Here is a 25,084-nt window from a genome sequence, read left to right as displayed (position 1 = left end):
AATAAGTTTGAAAAACTGCATGCGCAGAAATGATTATGCATCTGGTACAGCACATCCTGCAGAATTTACTTACAAATTGACTCCTAATCCCTGCATTTTCCGTTGACTGGCCAAATAGAGAAAGAGTATCAATAGGAACTGTGCCCATACGCTGTCACTTCACTCCCGGCCAGGTATGGTAACAGGTGGTGTGTGGGGAATTATTCAGATAAGTCTTTATTCACTACTAGCAGCCCGTCCCGACGTTGTCCGGGTATGAATTGCTGCCGGCCAGTAGTATATTGTTTTGTAGGATTTCGTTTTGATAGCATTTCTCATCTGTGACAGGCCTGTGAAACGCTCTGATTCACAGTGCACTGCTGATGCACTTAAGATTGCGCGTTCAGTAGTGTGTGAACTCGAGTTTCCCTACTTTATTTTTCCTTGCAATATTATATAGCGCGAACTCGACAACATGGCATGAGCACAATTTACATTACAGAAGAACACATTCATTTGTGGTAGGCACGGGGAGACAAAGCGATTTGCCTGGAATCAAAGGATGTTGAGCTGATGCCGAGATTCGAACGTAGCTCCCCAGCTCTAAAGTTCGCAATTCTAGAACTTGTGGCGGAAGGTGTGTCTAAAAGTGTATGTCGGTGCTGGCCATCAATGAGAGAGACCTGTGCATTTTTCAAATGGGTGGTGAAAAAATATGAGTATGTTGCTGGAGATGTGGGCCGCCGTGCCACCAATGTACTTACCGTGTGAGGGTAAACACCCATTATTCCGCAACTTTCTTTCTGCATACCATCACTCCGCATACTTTCATTACGAAAGTACCATGACTCCGCAATGCCATTATAACGCATGGCATTGCATTTTATATACTTTTACCACGCATACATTTACAACGAAATTCGTTGTAAATGCATGAATGATAAAAGCATTTTTTTTATGTTTGGATAAGGTAAGTATGGGTATAGGGGTATATGTTTTGCGGTACTGCGGTATATGTTTTGGGGTGTTTGGGTATTTTAAGGGTTCAGATATAGTTTTGGGTTATGGGGTACAGGGGTAGTTTTAGGGTTTAGGGATAGGTATGGGTTTTGGGGTACAATGGTATTTTGAGGGTTCAGGGCTAGGTTTGGGTTTTGGGGTATAGGGGTATTTTTAGGGTTCAGGGCTAGCTTTGGGTTTTGGGGTACAGGGGTATTTTTAGGGTTCAGGGCCAAGTTTTGGTTTTGCGGTACAGGGGTATTTTAGGAGTCAGGGGTAGGTTTGGGTTTTGGGGTACAGGGTTATTTTTAGGGTTCAGGGCTAGGTATGGGTTTTGGGGTACAGTGGTATTTTTAGGGTTATGGGGTGGATTTGGGTTTTGGGGTACAGGGGTATTTTAAGGGTTCAGGGGTAGGTTATGGGGTACAGTGGTATTTTTAGGGTTCAGGGCTAGGTTTGGGTTTTGGGGTACAGGGGTATTTTTAGGGTTCAGGGGTAGGTTTGGGTTTTGAGGTACAGTGGTATTTATGGGGTTCAGGGCTAGGTTTGCGTTTTGGGGTACAGGGGTATTTTTAGGGTTTAGGGATAGGTTTGGGTTTTGGGGTACAGGGTATATTTATAGGGTTAAGATGGGTTAGTGTTTAAGGGTGTTGGGGTATTTTAAGGAGTAAGGGTGGGTTATGATTAAGGAGTGCAGGGGTATTTAATGGGAGCAGGTTGGGATTAGCACACAATATGAGACATGGCATGAAGGGCGGAACGTACCACACGCCCCCAGTGCTTGTCACGCCCCCAGCACACGCCCACAGCACAACGCAGATGATAGAGCGCGCAGGTCGCCCGACTCTTAGTTTTACCAGATTTCACGCACTTGGGCCCATGACGTGATTAAGACAGTATTTTTGTGAATCAGGCGAGTTTACACACCACCATCAGTAATTCTATGTGTTTTCTACTACCAAGATACCTGACTTACCACAGGCACATATTCTCCCGATGAATCAGGAGCTGTCAGTGGACAAGAGATAAGATAATCCTAAAATACTTTAACCATTCCACAATACTTTGTTAATTTTATAATGACCACAGACACCTGAAGGGTTTTAAGGATTTTTATATAGTAAGTAAAATTCAAAGTGACAAGAGTATAAGGCTGATGCAGATCAAAACGTCAATAATCAGGATTACAACAATGATATAGCTATGGATGAGGGCAAGCACCATTGAGTGCGAGTGGAAATTCTACTGGGAAAGGGTAACAGGGAACATACTATTCAGTTTTAGGCTTATACTAGGGTAGGTGAGTTTCAAACACATTAGTCAGTGAATTGCTAGAATCCTACAAGTGATTCAACCTAATCTTAGTCTAACTGTAACTTCAAACTTAGATTTTAAAACACCAAGAAAATCTGATCATACTTAATTAAGTGAAACAATTTCAAATATCTCCTACAGGACGGGAAAAATGGAACACAACTAATAAACAGTTTGCATAAACGACATTAGGAGATGACAGAGAGAATCTCATGGGCATAGAGGCTTTATTAAAAGAGTAGGAGGAAGGAGGATAGATAGACAAACACCCACACTATAATTACCTAAGACAGGAATGAGGACTAACCCTGGCCACGGGTCAGCTTTGGGAAGGCGAGGACAAGGTCCCTCAAGGATTTAGGATGCCAGTAGGTGAGCAGGTACAGCTCACGGACAATCAGGACAGGATACCCCTCAGGATTTGGATCAGACTGGGCTCACCAAAGGGCACGACCAACACCTGCAGCTTCGGATGCAACGCCTGCGCTACCCCCTCTCCGCATGGAATCCGCCAGTAACCCCGATTGGGTTCTCGAATCTCCCAGCAAAGTGCTTCGCCAGCACTTATGACTATTTCCACCCCTTGGAGTTTGTGGAAATTTCGGACAGAGTGCTCCGCAGCTCTCTGTATCAATCACCTATAGAGTTCGTAGAGTCGGTGACAGGTCAGCTATTCGGACAAGTCGGACAATTTCTCTAGCTAAAACTAGGCTAGTTATACCCTTTTCGGGTCCTAGACCACCCACAAATGTTGCAAGTGACAGGATCCCCAACTTAGGATTGGTCAGGAGAGGTGGTTAGGTCATTGTCACCACCTAAAATTCTGGGTTCCCATGTTTAATATTCATATTTCGTACCCACCCCTTACATTCCAGTTCCCAGGGCATGAGAAAGGTGTAAAACAATAGGGCACACATAAGAAAATACATTTGTAACAATTTTAGGTACAGCCGAAATCTTTTCTCGGTGCACGAAAGATGTTCCCAGGCACATCTCAACTTCAGAAGCCAGCTGGCTTGGTTTTGCTTCTGCGCAGTTTGGATTTTCCCTCATCACATGACTGGGGTGTAATGGGTTTCAAAGATGGAGCGGCTCCCCACTCCCAGGCCCACAGATACGCGGTACATGAAAAGTAAGCAAAAACAAATTAGAAACACAGAAAAAATGAATACACTGTACACCATGATAAGCTACACTTCACCCCTTACTTTATAATAACTATAGCGGTTAGGAGTTATGCAGAAATAGACAGTTGTGCAAAGCGGCATTGGCAAGCAGAGAGCGTGTTTAAAGACAAGCGGCCATTTTTGCAATAATGCGCATGAGCGAAAATATCCCTCCAAAACTGCGAGTACGTCACATCACATGGGTATGACCGACGCATGCGCAGACTGGATTTCTGCGAAGCAGTGATGCTGTAGTATGCAAGCCTCATTAGGATTAATAGACACATAGGCAAGCATCTCTGGGACACCTGCGTGTACTGAAAAAGTGCGATATTAATGACAAACGGGATTGGTTAATACTATTACAGGTTAACGAGGTTCATGAATGTGAGCAAGTCGCCTTTTGTGCGAATCCTTGCTCCATCACAGACACGCCCACAAGGGACTACTTTGCTGGCACGGTTCTTTTACCTTTTAAATGTATATGGTGGGTGTCTGCATAGCCTATGTCCTTCTGCTGCAACTGCCCTTTCCAACGCTGTATTGGGTGTTGTGATTGGTGCTGTGGTTCCTAAGATTACCCGCCTCAAAGGTTTGGGCTCTCTCTTTATTATATTAGTATAGATCTACTATGTGTTTATCATCGTTGCAGCGCAGAATAAATTTAATTGCAGGGTTCACATTTGTGCCACTATTAAATTGACTACTGATTAAAAGAAATGCTCAACAGTTAACCTATCAGAAGTTCTGCAAGCGTACAGCGTCGAGTTTTGCTTTCGATTAATCAATGGGGATGCTGTACAGAGACAAAATGAGTGATGAAAATAGTGGGGTATATTATACATTAAGTTAGCAATGACCAGACCCCTTTGTTCATATTTTGATGTGTATCTTTTAAGTCTTGTGATTTTTATTCTACTGCCAAAATGCTGGGACCTCACTAAATGAGCTCTTGTTAAGAAAATATGGAGGCGGTAGAAAAATAACTAAAAAGTGAATTCCAAGTTTGTGAGAAGTGAAAATATTTTATGATGATTTACTGCCGTGTTCTTAGGAAACCCAAATCTATGGCAATCTTACCCTTCAGCCATCCAGCAACCAGGCAAAAACAAGAGAGAAATCCCTAAAGACACAGCCAAATTAGCCAATCGGGATCATCACAGGAACTAATCCAGCAGCTACCATTTCCTTCCCTGCAAAGAAATTGACAATTATTGAAAGTGGGCTGTCCTCCCACACAGCAGCAAGACAAACCTCCAACAGGAACCAGTCAATCTTTACCCCCCACATTGCTAGAGGCAATCATGAGCCTCACAGCCATTAATGCCCTCAAACGGGTTGTAATCCATGACTATCTCCTGGCCACTGGGGACAGGGATGAAGTCACATGCCCTCCTTAACCTCCAACAAGACCCAGCCAAAAAGGAGCCTATCTCCTACTAACCAGAAGTCTACCTGCTGTTTTTGCCACTTAAAGGAATTCATTTCCTACTGAAATCTTGCCCTCTAGCCAGTCTATTGGCAGGTAAGTTGAAAGAGAAACGGTCACATTACATTCTCCCTTGCACATACTGGCACAGAAACCAGTCAGCTGGAAACCTCACTGCTTTTCCTGCCCTGCTGATGAGCGCAAATAAATTAGAATCTGACAGGTAATACACACAACAGGTAACATTGGGTCTGTGTGTTGTGAAAAGAGAAAAGCACTGAATGCATGTGGGGTTACCGGAATAATGAGCCTTCAAGACCAAGACCAATACCAATTGGTACGCAGGACACAATTACGCATAGCAGAAAGAGCAGGGAAGAGAGCAGTTAAAAAAAATCTAAACTTATTCAATGGGCCAAGTGAATGTAAGTACTAATGCCGTGTTGTGTTTGTAATCTTGCAGTGTGACCCCTGGCAAATTAAGGTGGGAGTGCGGAATTTGAGGACAGCTGGGCAAAATACCGGGAGGTCAGGGGACGTAGCAGATTGCCAAAACCATAAGCACTATGGAGGCCTAGCAGGAAATTTAACTGAGGCCTGTGCACAAATCAAAAGGGCAATCGAGGTTGGAAATAGACTCACCAGAAGCATCGAGATGACGACTGAGTAAATCATAAGAGACGCTGGCAAGCAGAAGGCGGGGCTTATATGGCTGACGTGCTGGAACAAGCCAGAGGGAAAAAAAAAATGACGACGAATCAGTCTGCGGCAGGTAAAGTTCTGACAGCACATCCACGGTGAGTGCTGAGCACTAGTTGGCAGACTGCATGGGACCTTCATGTTTGTCTATTATTGCGATAAACTAGTGTACGCATGAGTCCTTCTTCCATGGTTTTGACCATTGAAGATATTTTCAATAAAGTTTTTGTTTAAATAAAAAAGTCCGATGTGGGTGCACCCTTTGAGGTAGTTGCTTGCCAATTCTGTTTATTTGTTGGTGCAGGGAGGAAGTTTGCCGAGCGGACGAGCGCAGCAAGGAGCGAAAAAAACGCACAACAGGAAGTTGGTTGGAGGCAATTTGAGCTACATTTTAGGAAGCATATGGTTACACCATGTGACTTTACGTAGTAGACACATAATGCAGTGAGAACAAAGACATTTCTGTGAAAAAGAAAGCACTGTCCTTTTAAAAAAACTCTGGCGTTGATGAAACTGAAAGGTCTTCTGTGATGGCATTTAAAGGAAAAGGAACGATTTAAGAACTATTTCGGAGCATTCCATTTATCTTAAAAAAAAAACAAGAGAAACAGGCTGTATTCCAATACAAGCATTTGCAATGCAATACGTCTCGCATTAGGAAAGTTTGAGCTATTGGTATTGTAAATGACATTTTTTTTATTTATGTGTTGGTTTTGAAAATAGCGAAATTATTAGCTTTGTCATTTACAATGCCAATAGTTATAACTTTCGCAAATGTGACACCTATAGCATTTGTAATGCAATATGTGTTGTATTTACTTGACTTAGATGTATTGCTATCATAAATAACAATGGCTTTTAATTTTTTTTAAATAATTAATACTTAAATAAAAGTCATTGTAATTTATAATGGCAATAGCTTAAACTTCTGTCAATAACTTTTGTGAAGATTATGTTCAGTGTATTTTATTGTGATGAAAATCCAAGAACAGAAGTGAAATATTAACATCTTTTTGTAACATTTGTAATAAAGCTTGAAACATTGAGAGAACATATTTGTACTAGTTGTTGTTGAATGGTTGCACAGATTGATGCTGTGGTGACGCTGAGTGATGTTGTGGTGGTGACGAGTGATGCTGTGGCGTTTAGTGATGTTGTGGTAGCGCATAGTGCTTTTGTGGTGCCCCTGAGTGATGCTGTGGTGGCGCTGAGTGATGCTGTGGTTATGCGATAGATAGAGTGAGTGCAATAGATAGACAGAGTGAGTGCGATAGCTAGATAGAGTGAGGGCGATAGATAGATAGAGGGAGGGCAATAGATAGATAGAGGGAGGGCAATAGATAGAGTGAGGGAGATAGATAGAGTGAGTGTGATAGATGGATAGAGTGAGGGCGGTAGATAGAGGGAGGGCGATAGAGGGAGGGCGATAGATAGATAGAGTGAGGGAGATAGATAGAGTGAGGGTGATAGATAGACAGATAGATAGATAGATAGATAGATAGATAGATAGATAGACAGATAGATAGATAGATAGATAGATAGATAGATAGATAGATAGATAGATAGTCATGGCGTTAGATAGACAGATAGATAGAGTGAGGGCGATAGATAGATAGAGTGAGGGAGATAGATAGATAGGATAGAGTGAGGGCGATAGGTAGATAGAGTGAGAGCCAATGGATGGCACTCCATTACATACAGTAATCGCCCAAGCCGCATGAAATAAGGGACGTAGAGTCACTTCGTTAAAGGTAATGAGGATGATGAGCCGAGATGAAGAATATGCTAGCACAAAATGTATATGATGCATATAGATTAAGCAGCAGTAAATAAGTGGTTTGACCCAAAAGTTCTCAGGTCAGTTGAGACTAAACATACGAATGTTATACGTGAAGATATTGTGATGTGTTTAAAATCACACTCTTTATTTTCTTATTGCAAGTGCATCCTGACGTGAGCAAATGGCCTAAAGACAATACTCACTACTCATGTGCAATAACATTTTACAAGCAAGTAGTGACAATGCCTGGCCCTTCAGGTAGCACTTTCCCTCAGAATCAGTAAGGGTAATAGTTCCAGTCAACTGGACACTCTCGGCACCAGAAGCAGGAACGTGAAAACAAACACCCACCTTCTCCGGAGTTCTAAAGACCATCTGCCTCGCTGACTCTGCCCCTTGCTGTAGCTTTACTTAACTCTGCCTGGCATTACACAGGGCGTCACTCTTGTTCTTATGAAAAACCCGAGGCCACAGAACTCACAGCAGGAGCTAAATGCACGACATTTCAGTGCTCTGGGACAACGATTGATAAAAAAAATAAGCCCTGATCCCAAAAAATGGCGGCCAATGCCCCTCCCCTGCATGCAATCCTGGCACAAACTGAGCACTGTGCCCGGTGAAAATCATTTGATTAACTGGACCTCATTTAATTTCACCCATGCATAGCTGCTGAACCCCTGAACGCAGCAATTGGCAGATGGCCAGTTTATCTTTGTGAAGGGCTGCCACTGCCTGTTTATTATCTTTTCATCCGTTTGAAGTAGAAACGATTTTGGTGAAATGTTCAAATTATGCCAATTGATGCATTATGTGGCAAATGCGTCACATTTGTAATTACGTGGAAGACACAGCGGAAGCAAACTCGCATACTTTCAGTGTCCGTGGACATAGTTAAACACTTGCTGGCGCTGAGAGCGCAGTAGTGCCACGCCACAGCTGGCCTACACAATGCTCGATTAGCCTGAAGCAAATGCACCCACCTGCTGGCTTCCATCGCCGTTCCGTGCCTTTGCACCACCAAGCACGGGGCGGCGATGGAAGCCAGCAGGTGGGTGCATTTGCTTCAGGCTAAGTGAGCATTGTGTAGGCCAGCTGTGGCGTGGCACTACTACTGGCTCCGACCACCATCAGCGGTCGAGTGACTGGCCGCGCGCCTGTAAAACAGGAGTTGCTAGCTTAGCAGCAACCCGCGTGCAGCTGGCGGCCAAGGGCTTCTCATTGGAAGTCATATCCGAAAACACTGTCCGAACCAACATACAAAGCGGCTAAGCCAGCGACAAGCCCCCTCTCTCGGTGCTCGTGTAATTGGTGCTTGTGTAAAACCCTCAGATACCTTCGTGTCGAGATTGGCGTTGCAGCAGAAACATCTCATCCCCTAACAAAGAGATCACCGCACGCTGTCGCCACTCACGCGCCCTGCCCTGTCGCATTCACACAGATGGCTGAGCACAGAGAATAGGTGGCTGAGACGTCAATGTGCAGGTTAACTCCACCACAGGAGCACCGGGCTGGTCCAGTGAAGTCAATCAGAGTCGGGTTGGTCCTGAAAACTTAAGATAGCTAACACGTCGGCCTGGGCTGGAGCGCAGAACAGCCTTGGGCAGGAGCGTGATGCCGTGAGCAGGCACGTTGGTGTTCCCTGCCGCTTGTGCCAGTGGCGGCGCCTGCGGGGCTGGTGAGGCTGTGGGACGGGGCCACGTCTTAGAAGCGCGTTCACAGACCGGTGTCTGATCCTGCACCGGTCTGTATCACTTGTGGAGGCAACACAGCGACAACAAGCGCTGGGTGAGCGGGACTCCGTGGCCCCTGGGAATCCCCGAAGCGGTCCGTAACTGCAGGAGGGCGGGGGCTTGTCTATGCCTCGGCCACAAAGTACACATGATCAAGTGAGTAAATTCATCTAGTCAGAAAGTGCCTAAATCATGATTTGCACCATGTTGTGTTGCTTGCTGGTCCGACTGTGTATTGTTAGCTTGACCAAGTGGACGCGAGGCGAGAGGAGCACAACGCGGAGAGCACATCTAGTGTGCGTGGTGGTGTTCACTTGTCTCATTTTTGAAGGCACGAGGTGTTGTGTACTTTACATACTTTATACCATCCTTGCTGGGATTGCCCGAGTGTGCGCTCTCCGCGCTTATCAGTGGGTCAGGATGAGGGCTGGGAGTTAAGTTAGTGTTGGGAGCCTAATTGTTGCATTTGTAGCCCTTTTTGTGTTGCCTCATAAGGCCTGATAATGATATGATACCGCTGCAATCCTTGTGCAAAACCCATTTTGGGCTGACACTTACAAATGGTGCTTCTTATATTGGTAATTCCGAGGTTGAAAGGTTGTTGAGCGGGAGTGTCTGGACACCTATAATTATAATGGCGTGGGCCTGGGGCAGAGACGATGGCGTGAAAGTGAAACTGTATGATGGTTTGAGGAGATGTGCGTGTGCCTGTACGTGCGCGTCCACAGACGCGAATCACCACGCATGCCCCGGTCTGTCTCCCTTGAGAGGCATCTCTACGTCAATAGATCTCGAGAGCGAGACCTAAAAAAGGGCATTTAATATCTGCATCTCATGCTCATCAACACATACTCTGGAGTGTGCATGCAGACAATAGCTCCACAATGAACAATTGAAACACTCCTACTAACAGAAACTCTGCTCACTTTTTCTTTAGCACAAATTCTAGATGCCCACACATAAAATCAGAGGAAGTCAGGTAGGTAGTGCTCATAACCTCTTACCGTGTACACTCAAAGAACATTCAACTCCCACCTGAGTGAAACTCTTAATGTGCCAGTTCCCCGTCGTCCAACTTCTGCCATATGATATATTGTCTATCAAGACCAATGAAACAGTTTATAGAGATGATTTAACTCATCACAGGTTCCTCAGTCCAACATTTCAAGAATGTATTCCTCAGTTATATTTAGCTTTCTGGACATCTAAGCTAAGCAGATAGTTTATTGTGTGCATATATCTAACATCCACCAACATTTCACCAAATCACGTTATGCTAAAGAGATCACTGCCAATCTTGTCTTTACCACCAAACCATCACATCACTGCTACCCCTAATGCAATTGAACAGAAGCATTCACTTTGGAATCCCATTCTCTACTAAGTCAGGCCACAGCAACGATCTGTGGCTGGCTTAAACACATTAAATAACTGTTCTGCTACTTCAAGCACTTTCCCGCTGAAATCTTTACCCAATTATCTATCTAGCATCTACTCCTTTAAAACCTCATTATATGGATTTCTGTGTTAACCCACTGAACTCTACAATAAAGGTCAAGAAAGTTGAAGACCTACATTTAATCCTAAGCATACACGTTTGCACAGTGGGGGGAACAATGAATAATTCCCAGAGAAAAAAAATATTTGCAAGCAGGAAAATAGATGGGGCAAGGTGAATTAACTAGATAACCTGTGAGAAGCATGCCATTGACCGTTTCTTCATAGTCAAAATTAAGCATCACATTGAAAATTTCAAAGAAGCCACTGCCATATCACCCAAGTGCCACCAAGAATTCTGAAGTAACCTTGAAGCCATCTTCTATTCAAAGTTCCCCGACACCGCCTATATCATATTCACTATGATTAGGATAGTTTAGCGTTATGTCTCCTAGAATCCATTTCCAGAAAAACGTTCGTCCCCTCTTCAACAAGGTAAGTGCATAACTTGCAAAAGGTATTTTTAAGGTCTGATTTGATAGCGCAGCTGTTGCCATACTATTAAGTAAGTATCACTAGAGAGTGGATTTGGCTCCGCCAATATGTTAGGAGCCAGGACTATGTGTTAAAATTTCCTAGAAGTTGTGTGCTGTCACAATAAAGTGCCTGCCCTCCGCACAGCTGCAATCTTTTTGATTCATTTATCCTGCTGCCTGGGCTTAAAATTTCAGGGGCATACATGTGACACTGTAAAGCTATTTAAGTTTCGTAGATAACTAGATAATTTATGGCAGCAGCACAGATGGGAGGAGGGGAATCATTAACCAACATTGATGTTTAGGTTTGGCTTGACAGTGCAACTGTCACCAGACCTTTACCCTACACCAATATTGTTCTACTGTTCTTCAATTCCATACAAATACATATCGATTGCCATGCTATTTACTTGCAATACTTCTCATTACCATAACAAACTCATTTAAAACCAAAACTACTGGAATTGCCAATGCTTGTTTCAGATGCACCCAAGACATAATGTATTCTTCCGTTCTTGAAAAGGCAAACTTGGACCCCAATGATCTAAGCAATCTTTGTTGGTTTTTGGCGTAGCAAAGTCACATACTGCCTATACATCTGGGGACCAGATGCTAGAAAAAGAGGAAACAGCATAGGATTTATTTTCAGTGATGTGAAAATATCTGGAGACCTGAAGAAGGAAATAAGAGTTGACACGCTTATTGTCTAAGATATTGTTAATAGAGCAGTAGGTGTAGTGGCAGCTTGGCCCAGAGGCGCGAGTGGTCTAATGCAATCTAGTAATTGGTAGCCGTTGTTTTACTATCAAAGCAAGGGATGAGTGCTTATTTTCTAGCTTGCAGTATGGCTCATTGCGCCTCTGCTACCCCACTTGGTGTGGGTGGAGAGCAGATTCTATGACGTCCTTCTGTGCTGAGAATAAAAGTAACCAGTTATTTTTTTGGCGGGGGGGGGTGTTCCTTATTAGATCAATGAAAAGGTCAAGCACTGAATTCTTTTAATATCATCCCAATAGAAATGTAATAATTTTCGGTATGTTTTTCTCATATAGCTCGAATGTATAAGAAGCAGTGTAGTCATACTGCAGCAATAGTAAGAGGTATAAACACAAAGTTGACTTGTCCTGTAGTTCAGCAACCCGTGCTCTATCACCACTAATGAGCCTACTGAACTAATCACTCTCAAATCTTCTACCAGCCATACATAGCTAAAACAGAAAAATAACCACGCATAACTGATGGATGGAAATCCCAGAACTGTATAGAATAGGCATCCAAATTTAGAAAGTGCTACACTGCCATACTGCCATGGTGCGGTGTATGTGCAGGTAACATTCCACAGCAGAGCAAACGATTTGAAAGCATTTCCAGTTTGAAGATTATTACCTACTTGACTGATAATTTCTTTGCCACGGGAACCTGCTAATCAACTGACTGGTTTAAAAACAGATGGCAGACGTATTCACAAAAATAGCTACAGTACACTTACACCTACCCACGTTGCAGATATACAACTTGCCTACTTAGAAACATTTCCAGAAGTATGCTTGAAAACCTCTGCTAGTCCCAGCTTTCACGCTGTGTTCCCGGAAAGTCATGTGATTTCCTTTTATTGTGTTAACATTTGCTCAATATGCAATTATATGCACAGTGCCGTTCCACATTGGAAAGAGCCATTGTCTCTTTGCAATGGCACCTTTTAGGTCGAGCCTTCAGTTCATGCGCTGACTGCAGCAGCTTACGATAGGTTCAATCAAGCGTCACTCAGCTTTGCTGCCTTTGTACTCGTTGTGCAGCCGATAGCTCACTTCTTTTATTGCTGAGGAGCACCAGCCAAATACAGTTTTCCTTCACTGGCATTTGTTATCTGGTGTTCCGAAGAACTCCTTCTCCAGTATTAGGGGTGTCTTTCATATATTCACATGCTTGAATATTCCCTGTCGTCGAAGTGGCAGTCCCACAGTACATAAAACAGCAATAAATGCTAAAAATATATATATGTGAAAACATAACATAAGAAAAAACTAGAATTAAATACATAACTGAACCTCTAAAACAATTCCTCCTTAGGAATGCATGAGAGAGAAAGAAAACACTTGTAACATATCATTGTCATTATGTTAGTCCAAACTACAGCCAATCAGGCGCCAGCACCCTCTAGAACCTTCTCCTCAGAGGCTCAAGCCCTCAGATTTTCTACCACACGTCGTGTGAAGGGAGTCTCCCTGAGCTCTGCTCAGTTTTTTCCTCAACTGCTTCTTGTTTCCTGAACTTTCATCATGTCAAGTAAGAAGTCTTTATTCCGACCTTGCTCTTCTTGTGGGAAGTTGCGTCTTTTTAAAGAGGACCCCCTCAAGAAAAGTATTTATTGTCTCTACCCTGAGCATGAAGTTGGCAGCTGCAAGTTTTGTAGAACCTTTTCTAACAAGACTCTAAAGGACAGAGAAGGTCGTCTCCTCCTTTGGCTCCAACGTCTTAAAGACAAGGATTCATCTCTGTCTGATGCTGGGAGTTTTCAATCTGGACCCTGCTCTGCAGCCTCTAAGTGTGGTAGTGTGCAGGATATGCCTTCTCCTTTTCTAAAAAAGTAGAAACTGGCCCTGCCTTTGGCCTCTGTGGTGCCCCACCAGCTCCTACTACTGCTGCGCCCACGAGACCTGGCTCTCAGGCGTCTTCTGCTGCCTCACAGCGTGTTTCCACACCGAAACATGCTTCGTCGTCGACGGGATTGTCTACGAGCGTTCCCGCGACGAGATCTGCAGTGTATACATCGTCGACGCCGACGACGCCAGCTTTTAGCTCGTCGACGACGGTCTCGTCGACGGCCTATACATCGACGAGAGTTTCATTGGCCTTTCAGACTGTCTCGTCGACGATTCCTATCACCTCGTCGACGAAGAAACCAACATCGTCGACGAAATCCATCAAAAAGTCTTCGTCGTCGACGAAGACTCCGTCGACTAAAGCTTCGGCGACCAGGACTCCGTCTACAGGGGTGTCTACTGCGTCGAAGGATTTAGTCGGCGGCTTTGCCATCTAAGAAACTTCCGTCGACGATGGCTCCGTCGACGACGGCTTCGTTGACAAGCCTACCGTCGATGCTGGATTCATCTGAGTCATTTTCATCGACGGCCATTTCAGCACCGTCAACGATAACGTCGATGGCCCCGTCGACGGTGGCCCCATTTTCTTTTGCCTCGTTGCCTCTTGTGCCTTTACCTTCTTCAGTTTCTGCATCTGTCGGCACCGATCTGTCACACCATTGCCGTCCAATGACATGCCACCAGTTGTCTGCTCCTGATCCGCAGCCTCCTTCACCTATGTTTGCCACTACCTCTGAGCCCGACTCAGACTCTGGTAATGATGTGGATGACACTTTCGGGGCAGCCCACTGTTGAGGGGAGAATGAAAGCCCTCTGGGGTGTGGTCACGAGTCACAACCCACAAACCACCCTGCTGTGGTCATGAGCCGTGTGCATGTGTCATCGACGCAACACTTCACTGAGGAATAAGGAACAATGATATGAGATGACAAAAGATCACAGTTGAGGTGTCATTTTATTGCACAAAACACATGTATTTCAATAAAACGCATTTCTAGTGAATACTTTTAAAGAAAACCTGGCTTCACTCTTCCAGGAGTACATGCTAAATAGAGCTTGCTTCTAAAATGCTGCGAGGTAAGCTGAAATGAGTAACTCCTAAAAATGCATAATGGAAAACTAACAGAGATTCAAAGACATGGAGTACATTTTTTATGAAATCATAGTGCCTAGAATCAAGCCTTTCTGATGAGAACTACAAGGCAAGCTGGAAGGATCCATTAGAAATCACATTTAAATCAGCTAGAGAATTCAGAAAGACACAGAATACATTCTATGACAATGTAGAGAACTTGAAACAAGTCTTCATGAAGAGAATAAATCCTGCAGGTTAAACAGTTTAAAGAGACCCAGAATGTGAGGGGCCAGGATTATTGAAACGGCACAATTGAAATTGCTTAGGGAATGAAACCTACTCTTGACTGCAAAGCTATTAATACACTTGTTAAGTGTAGGAGGAACAACGTTATTGCTTTGCAATTGCAATAATGTTTTTTAGAATAAGGGCGAAGCAGAGGAGAGAGAGAAGGACAATTTTAAAGTGCCAGAAACAATTAGAGCTTCAGCCAAAGATGCTTAGATAGGGGCTGAAGGAGGCCACACAGGCGTCAGTGACCCAACGGGTCACTGCCACGAGGTAGTCTCCTGAATGGTCTGAGGAACAGATTTTTATACTCTTTCACTGATGAACTATTGACATGAGGATGACGACATTATCAGGTGTCCCTACAGGACATGACACATTTTGGTCTTGTCTGGAACATTTTTAAGAACACAGAAGTGTCACCCACGCTATAGGGCGTTTCTCAAAAGGTCACAGGATGTTTGACCATGAATCACAATGAAATTGCACATCTATTGACCAGGATTTCCGTCACTTTGGGGAAACTTTTATAAGAAAGAGAAACATTTAGGAAGTTGTTGGTTGCATGTCTTAGTTACATTAAGGCTAGCAACAGACACAATAATATGAAAGATGACAGATTGCAAGTGGCCCCAACCATCAGGTATTGCGTTATGTCTCTTTTAGCTCGGGAAGTTCCCTGTTCTTGCGGTATTGCTATTCTTGCGGTATCTACGTGGGTGTAAGAGAAGAGGTCCAGATCGAGGAAGTGGGGGCTTCGGGGGAGCTGAGCCTCACTGAGAAGATTTGTATGAGAGAGACATTTTGGGGCCTTTTCATAGAAAAAGAACAGCTGGGACAGTTTGGTCAATTTAACAGATTCCTTTTATGCTAGCGGGTGGGGGCTTAACAGGGTCTCATGCCTCAAGGGTGGGCAGAATTGGCCTGGGGTAAAAAACAGACTCTGCGTCATCTCCCCCCTTTTCGTTCATTTCAAAAAGAACGAAATTATACGTGCTACGTGTCAAGTCTGCCATTCGCAGGAGGTGCAGGAAGTGCTACGGACATGTGGTGCTGGCTGAGGAGCATAATGCTCATTAGGACACATCCCACATGTTTAGAGACAAGTATGACACATGCTCTTTTCTGTGACTGTAGGCCAGTGTGTGCAAACATAACATCCTGCCCTGTCAACTGTCCCCTTGTCCCATCTTTATCAATGGCTATTTATTCAGTTTGGTACAATAACCCTGTGTCATTTAAGCAGTATCTGAGGTATAGCAAGCACTGTGATCATGATACATTTATAATCATTATAATGGCAGTGATAGTATTCAATGCTACTAGTAGCCCACATTGTGCACACATTGTCATTTTTTTTCCTAATTGTTCAGAAAGTCTTGAGGCATTGTTCTAATCGTTGGTACGTGTGGTTAGTGTGACTAGTTGGAAGAATGTCTTATCTTCTGCTGTCCATAAAGTCTTTAAAAAAAAGGTCTGCTGAGTAATTATGTAGAGCCTCAGAGATGATACCTGGAAACAGAAAAATTAACCGTTGGTGCCTGTCTTCAAGTAATTTGAGAGGTTTTCAAGCACTTCTATTACCTAGGCACTTTCAAAAAATGAAGAAAACAAAGTGATGAAGAAGGAAAAGATATCTCGTCACAACTTGTAGACTGAGGGGTTGGGGCATTTGAAGTTCCAGACGTCTTTAGGTAATGTATCGTTGGGGTCCACTTACACTCCTCCCTTCTCTGCTGTGTAGCACCTGCAACCCATCAGGATGAGCTTGGGATACCATCCCCACTTTGTACTTTTTCATGGGACGGACGTTGTAATGAGGCTGTCCTTGATGAGAAGCAGGGGAAGGCAGTGGAGGTTTTCTTGTTGGGGCGGAGTCACTGCTTTCTTTGTATGAGAACCATGGATCAAGAAAGTCAGTCACTAGCACTTGAAGTGAACGTAGGGGTCCTTGGATGATAGTATCAAGAGGCCTGGCCTGCTCTGGGTAGCAGGGAGCTGCCTCAGTTGAGTTGTGATTTCCTGGAGGAGGCCTGGCCTGCGGCGAGCAGGGATCTGCCTCTCCTCTAATACTACTTTGTTGTTGCTGGTCTGCTGGAGTGAACATTGTACCTGTGGGGTACCTCAGATGACACTATTGGTGCAGGTTGAGCTTGCCCTCCTTTGTCTGGCCATGCTCCTTTCTTGGTATGGGAGCTGTGGATCCAGGATGTCACCTGGCCAGAGGCAGTGTTGTATGGTGTCCCTTCTTCAGGAAGGGCTTACAGAACCTAACAATGTTAGTCTTTGCAGTGCTACTCATGGACAACAGAGCAAGTGGAAGTGCATCAATCCAGGTCAGTTCAGTGGATGCACAAATCTTCCTTATATGATCTTTCAACACTCAGTTCTTTCTCTCAACATTGCACCCTGCTTGCTGATGACAGGCACATTGTAGTCTCTTGTGTAGCTCCTTGCCCCTTGCCCAACCCCTCAATCATGTGTGAGATGAACGGTGGTCAATTGTCAGAACACAACAGCATAGGCACTTAAAAGTGTGGAATGAACTCCTTCAGGAGGAATTTTGGCAATAATTTATACATTGCAGGTCTTGGATCGGTGTACCAACACGTACTTGCAGTTTCAATAGGGGGCTATGTTGAAGAATTCCATTTCATGTGGGTAAAAGGTGGCCTGGGGTAGTGGAAGTACCCTTTTTTCCAATTTAGCCTTAGTACCAGCATTTAGAAAATCAGTCTGCTCACATCCTACAAGTGATAAACAATGAAAAAGACGGGCCTTGGGAACAAGCATTATCATTGGTAAACATATCTTTCCATTTAAGCCCAGACAGCACTTCTGATAGTGGTTAGAGTATAAAAATTTGTACACTTATTTCCAATATTTAGCAATGTGACGCTATGCATATTGCTTACAGGATGTTCTCCAATTAGATGCAAATATTTGCAGAAGCTTCATAGCAAGACTGATCATTTTTTGCTTTCAAAATAAAATGTTCACAAAACAAAATGCTAAAATATTTCACTAAAACTACTGAAATAGGGTAGGTACTAATTCTTTGCAACATAAAAATAAACAAGCGTTGTTAAATTCAGTAGGTCTCAAAATTATCTGTTACACTCTTGGCTTTGTCAATGCACCCCAGTATTGTAGTCCCTGGCTTATGTACTGCTTAAAAAAGCATTCTAGTACATTCACCTCACATTATAAATTACACAATATTTCCTGCAACCTTGAAGAACCTAAAAATAAAAACTATTATTTATTTATTTATTATTATTTTTTTTAAGCACACCTTCATCCAGAATTGTAATTTGGCGCTAGATACCAGATCCTTATTGTTCCTTACAACTCAATTGTACTCCTTTCATCCACCTTGGATAGATCAGTAAACCTAGTTGCATATGAACCTGTGACTATCAAGTCAACCACAGACTCACGTTCTCTGTATGTCATGCATATTGTGTAAACGCCATCCACAATTTCAAAAACCTAATTTTGTAATAGCAAACATCAACTGTGAGTGCTCTCTTCCGACACCCTACCACATTAGTGCTGCATTCGGGCCATAAGCCTGTGCCTGCCTTAGCTGCTGCGAAATTCAGACGCAGGTAAGAATGAATTATTCTGTACATAGTATCTTAGGGCTGCAGTATTTTGTTTAATCTTAGTATTGTTAATCTAGCTGACAAGGTAGGCCTTTGCATTTTGTACATTGAAATATGGATGCCAATAGACGTTCATCAGGTCTATAATGAAAAAGTATTTTCTGAATTATAATTGGTCATCTAAATAGGGAGATATTCTTATGCATTTGAAACTGAAAGTATTTTCTTTTCTGCCAGGAAACTATTATTACTTATATTGATGGCATTTTTTGTCTTTTTAACATTGTGGGCCATAGAACATTATTTTGTAAATATCTATTTTCAATAAGGAAGAAGATATTTTGTATGTTACCAGCAAGGCACTTTACTCATTTTTACAATCTTTGTTCATTGCTCTATTTTTGTCAATCTAGATGTTGTGGGGCATGTTGAATAGAATGAGGATTCAAAAATACAAAGGGAAAAGCTGCATTTTACTCTGTATTACATCTTCTACCATTGGGCTCTGGGAGGTCATGGATGACAGTCCTTGACCTCAAATTATTATGTCATTTTTTCTTTTGCGTGGCTGGCCTATTATTTGCTACTAGGCCAAGTCTAGGGTGTAATAGCAACCAGAAAACATAAAAAAAAGGTTGCTGTGTGATGTGGTCAATTAATGCCTGCAAAATCCTTCCTCCCCCTCTTCCTACCACTTGACTCAATATTCAAGTGGGAGGAACCTTTATCAAGTGGTCAAGTGCGCCAGAAATTTTTAGGTGAGAAGCGCGGGGTGTGGCAGTCAAAGTACAGAATGAACTTCAATCAGGGTGTAATGACTTAAAACAAGGGAGCCTATGTAAAACCGTGCTCAAAAGACGTAATTAATAGCCTTGAAGGCAGCTACTTAGTAGCCAGACACAGTATATACTCAGTTACAGTGGGTGTGCTTGGCAAGTACCCAGATGTTCCTGCTGATCACTTCTCACTGCAGTGCATAAGAGAGATGTAACCCCGTAAATAAGATCTCGCTACACATGAGTGAAAGCCTATGGTGTCACTGTGAGCAGAAGAGCTGAGAAAGGCCCATAAGCCAGGCAAGAGAGGTAGAGAGACTCTACATGTAAACTGAGGGAAGGAGAGGTAGCTGCTGAAAAAGGAGAAGAGCAGAGGGCACTTTCTACAATGTGGAGAGAGAAATCAAAAGGCGTCGGACGCTGCCAGGCCCGAGAGAGGAAACCACAAAGTGACTTGATGAAGGGGAAATTTGGTGACTGTCGTTATCTGAATGACAGGTGCAGCTAAAATGGCAACTTATTATTTTAGAAGGACAATTTAAAGGTACATTAGAAATCACTCAGAAATTCCCAAATGCGGAAACTTTAACCATGCACGAATTTACAACTTCAAAGTACATTTAGATACACTGAAAGGGTGACACTTCACGGTCCTGGGACAATGAATCAAGGCATTCTAATTGGAGGGGGTGCTTTTGCAAATCCATGGCAAAATAGATGTACAAATGATAGAGAAAAATACCTCTCTCATTTATATGGTAGAAGAACCCTTTTCAACATTCAATGATGAGCATTGGCGAAGTCCTGGCATTTAAAGGCACATTTCTGGAGTGCAAATCAAACTCATGCAAATGCAAATAATAATATTTTAAATCAATGGAAAGACTTAAAAAATGTGATTTACAATGAAAAACACACTACATGCTCATGTCAACCACCACTGCTTTGTAATTGCAACAAGCTTCTCCAACCAGCAGCTCTTGAGCCACTGGTAGCTTTCTAGTATGTAGCTCAGTTTACGAAATTATAACCTATTTGTGCTTAGTTGAATTAATGTATGTATATCAATGTTGAAAAGCATGTATTTGATGAAAAAAATTGAGTATTTTCAAAACGCGTAAGGCGATATTTGAAGGAACAATTGTTGAATTTGCCAATATATGTAAATCTTATTTTTGACTAATAAATCATGCAGCATTGGGAGTCTTATTCCTCATACTATTTCCTTGGTGCTAGGGTCATTGAAGCTTTAGCTGCTATTTATTGCCCACCTAGAAGCATTCCATATTAAACGCCCCCCCCCCCCCAGTTAAATGTATAAATGCAGGATAATCTTTTAATGGGGGTCTATGGTGTGACACTCTCTGCCTATACTCTTCCTTCTTAGTTGCTGTAATTGAGATCGTGTATAGGTCCCTCTCCTATACCCTTAATGACACAGGGGTATATACCGTCTTATAATTCTTGATCCTGTGCAGCGGCGCAACCAGGGTAGTGGAGCTGGCTACCACAACTGGCATAGGTAATCTTAGACTGACATGGGTATTTTGTTCAAAAGCTTGATAGAACTAGCAGTCTTTCCCAATTTTCAATTTTAAGATAAAATATATGTCAAAGTCAGTAGGTATTCTTATATTTAGTAGAACTCAGTATCTTATTCATAGGGACACTAGTATCTATGTTGTTCACTGTGAGCCTGTGAGGAGAAATGCTATTTGCTTGCTTGGGTGTGCCCTGCTTGTATCTTTACCCTAGATGTTGGGAAAGTTGGGGAATCGATCTAGTGTTCCTTTCTCTGCCTGAAGCGTCCGCATGGGGCTATTTGTCTTGGTGGTGACGAATGGGTGGACTTACAACAGACTGCGTAGAATCTGATGAATCTGAGTCTTCCCCATCAATGATGACAATGGAGTTTGAGCCGTCTGAGAGACCGGAATGGATCGAATGAGTGGAGTGGGACGTGGATAGGGCGTCAGAGGTAGACGAGTTGGCTGAGTTGCCAGGCCAAAGTAGGGCAGGGCAAATGGTGTCTGGAGATAATGGGCCGAATAATGTATGTGTAGCAGCAAATATGTCAGTCAAGGAAAGTGTATAGATGTGAACCTGGGTGTTGGAGTGAAGATGAACCCCAGAAGTTCCCAAGCGGTGGCTAGGCTCTCTCGGCGCTTGTTATCAAGGTCTGTTACCGTGTTAAAAGTGGTGACTGAGATAGGGACGTCATGAACCAGATGGATAGAGCAATTGATAGTATGTGGGGTGGTGTTGGACATCTCGGATATAGAGGATGTGATGAGGAGGTCAAGGGGCTAGGAGGAATACTTGGATACTCGTCCCCCCTTTTTGGCCATCAGTAGCTTGGCTAATGATAGACAAAAAGCACTGCGGGAGGAGGTGCAACTAGGACTGAGGCGCTACGCCACTGGACGCACAGAGAAGCAACTTCAAAGCACATCCACTTACACAGAGCAAGGCAATGGACAGATGACATTGAACAAATCAAATATCAACCATTACAAAACTTTCAAAGACAAATCAAAAACATATGAAGATGCATCATAAAAAACTGAAAGCACAGTAAAAAGGACCTAGATATTAAATCTCACTAAACACGGTGGAGCACCATGGTGCGCAAGAATGGGCGAGGAAGGAGGGGGGAATCTGAAAATACCACAAGTTACTTCCTCTTTCTGTACCTTCGCGGAACGAGAGAACACGGCAGCAACTGACAAAGCCAGTCAGTAAAGCAGACTAAAAGTGGAACTGAACAAAAGATATGGACACCCTAACCTTGCTAAAATAAATCGTGAGGAGTAGAAGGTAAACAATGGAAGGGCGTGAAGGCAGCCCTCATGGAAGAGAACGTAGGGGCACAAGTGGCATAGGAAGGGCGCGGGAGAGAAGAATGGGCAACAAGGAAGTGCGAAGATGAGGACTGAACAGACCGGAACAGAGGAAGAGCACAATATGCTATGTAAATAGGCAATAAACCGTTTGGAGAGAAAAAAGTAAATAAAAACAATACAATATGCAAAGTAGTAATGTGTTATCAACCTAGAACATGGCACAGAACAAAATGCGATTGCACGTCAAACCATAATGCAAAAATGGAGAACTAGGGGAGACTCTTACTCCGACCCCGGACACAGAGGCTCCGGGGGACACCCTGCACACAGACTTGAACTGGAGAGGGATCATAAACCTGCCCACAGATTTGAACTGTAGAAGGGGAGACTCAAACTCCAACCCCGGACACAGAGGCTCCGGGGGACACCCTGCGCACAGACCTTAACTGTCGAGGGATCAAAAACCTAGAACCATTGATGCTATAATCATTCCCTCCGGACCGGAACCGGCAGGGCAAACAAGAGTGCAAAACAGGAAAACCCCCAACCTCAAAGGCACAACTGTTATGAACCAATATGCAGCAGAAAAGCCTATACTGGCCTCTGACAAGAAAGTGACAAATCGTGACCTCACAAAGACAGAGAGAGAGAGGGTTCAAATCGTGACTAGAGATAGTGCTGCAGGGGACAGGTGGCAGCCAGAGACAGTCCAAAAAGAGTCAGTCGCACCCTCAGGCAGCAGAGACCCAGGAGATTCAAGGGAAGAACAAAAACCTTGTCTTACCCGTGGTCTCTGCCGCAAAGGAGCGGAGCCCCGACCCCTCAGGGACCTGTCGTGGATGTGCACCGGATCCGCTGCAAACAGTACGTAGTACGATTTTACGTTGGGCGCCAGCTGTTGAGGGGAGAATGGAAGCCCTCTGGGGTGTGGTCACGAGTCACAACCCACAAACCACCCTGCTGTGGTCATGAGCCGTGTGCATGTGTCATCGACGCAACACTTCACTGAGGAATAAGGAACAATGATATGAGATGACAAAAGATCACAGTTGAGGTGTCATTTTATTGCACAAAACACATGTATTTCAATAAAACGCATTTCTAGTGAATACTTTTAAAGAAAACCTGGCTTCACTCTTCCAGGAGTACATGCTAAATAGAGCTTGCTTCTAAAATGCTGCGAGGTAAGCTGAAATGAGTAACTCCTAAAAATGCATAATGGAAAACTAACAGAGATTCAAAGACATGGAGTACATTTTTTATGAAATGATAGTGCCTAGAATCAAGCCTTTCTGATGAGAACTACAAGGCAAGCTGGAGTGAGGATCCATTAGAAATCACATTTAAATCAGCTAGAGAATTCAGAAAGACACAGAATACATTCTATGACAATGTAGAGAACTTGAAACAAGTCTTCATGAAGAGAATAAATCCTGCAGGTTAAACAGTTTAAAGAGACCCAGAATGTGAGGGGCCAGGATTATTGAAACGGCACAATTGAAATTGCTTAGGGAATGAAACCTACTCTTGACTGCAAAGCTATTAATGCACTTGTTAAGTGTAGGAGGAACAACGTTATTGCTTTGCAATTGCAATAATGTTTTTTAGAATAAGGGCGAAGCAGAGGAGAGAGAGAAGGACAATTTTAAAGTGCCAGAAACAATTAGAGCTTCAGCCAAAGATGCTTAGATAGGGGCTGAAGGAGGCCACACAGGCGTCAGTGACCCAACGGGTCACTGCCACGAGGTAGTCTCCTGAATGGTCTGAGGAACAGATTTTTATACTCTTTCACTGATGAACTATTGACATGAGGATGACGACATTATCAGGTGTCCCTACAGGACATGACACATTTTGGTCTTGTCTGGAACATTTTTAAGAACACAGAAGTGTCACCCACGCTATAGGGCGTTTCTCAAAAGGTCACAGGGTGTTTGACCATGAATCACAATGAAATTGCACATCTATTGACCAGGATTTCCGTCACTTTGGGGAAACTTTTATAAGAAAGAGAAACATTTAGGAAGTTGTTGGTTGCATGTCTTAGTTACATTAAGGCTAGCAACAGACACAATAATATGAAAGATGACAGATTGCAAGTGGCCCCAACCATCAGGTATTGCGTTATGTCTCTTTTAGCTCGGGAAGTTCCCTGTTCTTGCGGTATTGCTATTCTTGCGGTATCTACGTGGGTGTAAGAGAAGAGGTCCAGATCGAGGAAGTGGGGGCTTCGGGGGAGCTGAGCCTCACTGAGAAGATTTGTATGAGAGAGACATTTTGGGGCCTTATCATAGAAAAAGAACAGCTGGGACAGTTTGGTCAATTTAACAGATTCCTTTTATGCTAGCGGGTGGGGGCTTAACAGGGTCTCATGCCTCAAGGGTGGGCAGAATTGGCCTGGGGTAAAAAACAGACTCTGCGTCACCACAGTCCGTCTGATCTCATCATCAAATGTCAAGACTCAGGCAGTGACGACGAAGGCGGCGACCAGGAGTCTCATGCTGTGGAACAGTTTGTCCAGGTTCCAATGGCTACTTTGCCTTTGTCTTTGATGTCAAATCTCCAGCATATGCTGGACGACTACAACCAGCATTTTTCACCAACGCCACAAGGTACTCCTAGACCTGCGACAGCTCCGCCAACTGTTCCGCCACCTTTGCCATCTACGCCTTCACTCCAGGTTCAAACGTCGGTCAAGATTCACACAACTGTGTATCCACAGGATGCGGATGATGAGGCGATTCCAGAACGAGAGGACTGAGAGGTCCACGATGACACGGATAATGATGATGCCTTAACCGGCATGGCAGAGTGGGACAACT

At 43.6% G+C, this 25,084-nt stretch overlaps 1 protein-coding gene across 1 annotated transcript in view; it reads left to right on the top strand.

Annotated features, from left to right (window-relative positions):
• The window catches only part of LOC147708562 (ribosomal protein S6 kinase alpha-2), a 1,617,317-nt gene that overhangs the window by 515,159 nt on the left and 1,077,074 nt on the right, over positions 1 to 25,084 (top strand). The window lies entirely within an intron of this gene.

The sequence above is a fragment of the Lissotriton vulgaris genome, chromosome 6 (assembly GCF_964263255.1).
Source record: "Lissotriton vulgaris chromosome 6, aLisVul1.2, whole genome shotgun sequence".
NCBI lineage: Eukaryota > Metazoa > Chordata > Amphibia > Caudata > Salamandridae > Lissotriton > Lissotriton vulgaris.
Note: the sequence above shows the minus strand (reverse complement) of the source record. Positions and strands in the feature narration are given on the sequence as shown.